Source organism: Corvus brachyrhynchos, unplaced genomic scaffold (assembly GCF_000691975.1).
Source record: "Corvus brachyrhynchos isolate BGI_N302 unplaced genomic scaffold, ASM69197v1 scaffold48, whole genome shotgun sequence".
NCBI classification, from domain to species: Eukaryota; Metazoa; Chordata; class Aves; order Passeriformes; family Corvidae; genus Corvus; species Corvus brachyrhynchos.
Window position 1 is genome coordinate 892,803 of NW_008240027.1, and position 3,032 is coordinate 895,834.

At 38.5% G+C, this 3,032-nt stretch overlaps 1 protein-coding gene across 11 annotated transcripts in view; it reads right to left on the reverse strand.

Moving 5' to 3' along the window:
* ELAVL4 (ELAV like neuron-specific RNA binding protein 4) overlaps positions 1-3,032 on the reverse strand; it is a 100,801-nt gene that overhangs the window by 44,372 nt on the left and 53,397 nt on the right. Inside the window, exon 1 of one of the 11 annotated variants that reach the window (XM_017743573.1) lies at positions 631-722. The exons of the other annotated variants lie outside the window; for them this stretch is intronic. The gene's annotated coding sequence lies outside the window, so the exon portion shown is untranslated. Of the gene's footprint in view, positions 1-630; positions 723-3,032 lie in introns of those variants that run through there. 11 annotated transcript variants of the gene reach the window in all.

The window sequence follows — 3,032 nt, forward strand, 5'->3', positions numbered from 1 at the left end:
GATCCTGTAATTATTATAATTACTCAAGACTTAATTTGCTTTCTTTTTTAAATCCAGGGAGGTACATGTTGTGACAAATTAGGCCTGTAATTCAGGAGGATGGGGACATACACACCAAAAAAAAGGGTGCCTATTCTAAAATTAACTGCATGAGGGTGGCTCAGAGTCTAAATAGGTTATATTCTGGTCATGTCTTTTTTTTTAATTGAAATGCTTCAGTGTTAGTTTAATGCCTCATTTAGGAAATAACCCTCTTTTTTATCAATGGAAATAAGTTCTGAATTACCATTATTTTTATTATCAAGCCCAGGAATAGCTGCTTGGTTTAACAGCTTTTAAATAAAAAGAAGCCTTGCCACATTGTGCTTAACAGAAATGCCTTAAAACCACACAGCAGAATCATTTTGAAAAAAACTGCACAAAAATAGTCACTTTATGAAAGACATGGGCACATCCAAACCAGAATCCCCCTGCCAATTTTACCAGCCACGTGGCACCAAATACTGCTGGCATCCTTGGCCAAGCTTTGCCAGCCCCACACACTCCTCCTTCAAGATTCCCCCTGCTACCCAGCATCGGCCATACTTTCTTCCCTTCCCTTCTTCTAATTCCATCCATGTATTTACTCACACGTACTACTCAAACGCTTCAGATGCTGCTAAATCTGTTTAGCTCGGGATTCCAGCTGGAAGATCATCCTTCGATCTCCGCACCTCCGCGACCCCACGGCAGACACGGGCTCTGAGCTCTGCCAGCAGCTGCTGCGGGGCTGGGGTTCGCACCCCAAGGCGGCCGCGCTCCAGCTCAGCACAGCCTGCTCCTACAGGCTGCATCTGCATCCACTCGATTGAAATTGGGGGAAAAAAAATCCCAGTTCCGACGCTAATGCATAGTCAGAGGATGAGTGAAGCAGCTGACATGGTTAACAGCAGCCTCCCGTGTGCCTTTACATCACTGGACCAGATTCTTGCCAACAGAAAACCCCACAAGATAAGCTGCAGTTTTAGGGACTGATCCTGCCCCTCTGGATCCTGCCTTCAGGAACACCACACCACTGGTTTCAGTTTCAGCAGAAGCAGGACTCTAGCACAACACACCAAGAAAGGTACATCATCTATTATTAGCAACAGACTCAAAAGCTATCTATAGTTCCCCATGGTAGACAATAACTCTGGATCTTTTAAAAATCTGTGAAAGAAAACAAAATTCCAAACTGGTTGGTGTCCTACTTAGGCATTTTGCAAATGCTTTTTAGTTTTATTTTCAACATGCATACCTTCCCCACCAAGCAAAGGAACAGAATTCAACCCAAGACATTTAACACATTCAGAACATTAAGAGTAAGCTGCTCTGTAAAAATCTGTTACTGAACAAGTACATTTCCTCATATACTTCAAAGTATCTTGGCATAAACTAATTTTGCACCAGGTGCCAGGTTTTCTTCCTAGTTGCTCTCAACTCCAATTCAGTTTTCCCAATTTTTTTAATAGTAGAAAGGAAAACCAAGGCACTTATTTGCCCTTTGAATTATTGCCAAGTCATAGGTTACTGAAAATCCATTTGCTATATACATATTAAAAAACAGATAATGGATGAAGAGAAATGCTGAAGAATTATTAAAAGCATTGCTAATAGAGGATTTCAGATTTTTTTTTTTACTGCATAATTTTAAGTCTCCATTTACAGAGTGGTTTCTGTGCAAAAGCAGTTATGTAGCAGAGCTTGCACTCGAAGTTCTCACAGGCACAAAGGAATAACACTTACTTTAGGTGTACATACTGACTCCTGTGATGAGTCAAGACTTAGATTATTAGTGGTAACAAACAAGTGAGCCCCAGCTCTCCTTCCCAGACATTTGGTCCTGTCTCTGACATGTCTGAAGCTCAAACCCCAGGCAGAGTTTAGTGTGGATGCACTGGCATGTTTATTGTCAAGCACTGTTTTTGGTATTAAGTAGTTGTCAATTCCACATCAGTCAGCACATTACATAAGAGGAACATTATTTATTCAAATATATTTCAACATGACAGTATGTTCTTTTCACTCCTCTATCCACAACACTAAGATTTAAATTTTTATTTTAATACCTGTATCACAGAATGAACATTCCTAAAATCAGTACTCCAGTTTCCAGGGCACACACTTAACTTACTGTGTTTTAATTACTGGTAATAACTTTTTTAAATACAGAAAAGTATTGGGCTGCAATTCAATTCTACCAAAATATCTAAGTCTGCCTAACTCATCAAGGGCTTATCTGGATATAGGCAAAACAAATGCTGAAAATTCCAAAGTGACTTAACCCCAATGCTAATTTTTTAAAAACAAAATATACTGTTATCCCTGAAGATGTGTCTTAAACCTCTAACAAAGTAAAATTAGCAACATCTTTTTCTAGACCTTTTCTGACCCAATTTAGGCAGTCACCACCAGTCCTGAAATATTACAGTGCAAATGTCATGTGTGATGACATTCACATGCTACTGGTATAAAGAGGCATTTTATTTTTTTGGGCACAATAACTTGCCAGACTCCCAATACTGCAATATGATACTCTATATATATGGGGTAATGGTATCTTTGAAGGAGAATAAACTGCAGTTATTGCCAATAGACATTTGAACATTTAGCTACCAATAATCTCAATACTCTAACGCTGACAAATACAATCTGTAATAGAAAAATCACAGTCTTTAAATTCTAAGTTACATGTTTCAAATTGTGCATGTATTTCATCAGACTGCTACTTTTAAAAATGATGATTTCCTGGTGTACTACTTTTCTCACTATGGTAATGTATCAGCAAAGTACGAGGTACTTTAGTTTGACAGATTTCACAAATAAATGCTTTGGGGAAGACAACATAAGCTTTGCCACTGTTTTGCAAAACACTGCTTACCAAAAGGCTAGGTATAAACCACTCCCACAGAGTATCTGCCACAAACACCCATTAGAGCAACTCCTACATCAGTAACATTTCAGAAATACTTCCATCACATCTTCATTGTTTTTTCAACTAATTAATTTAATTT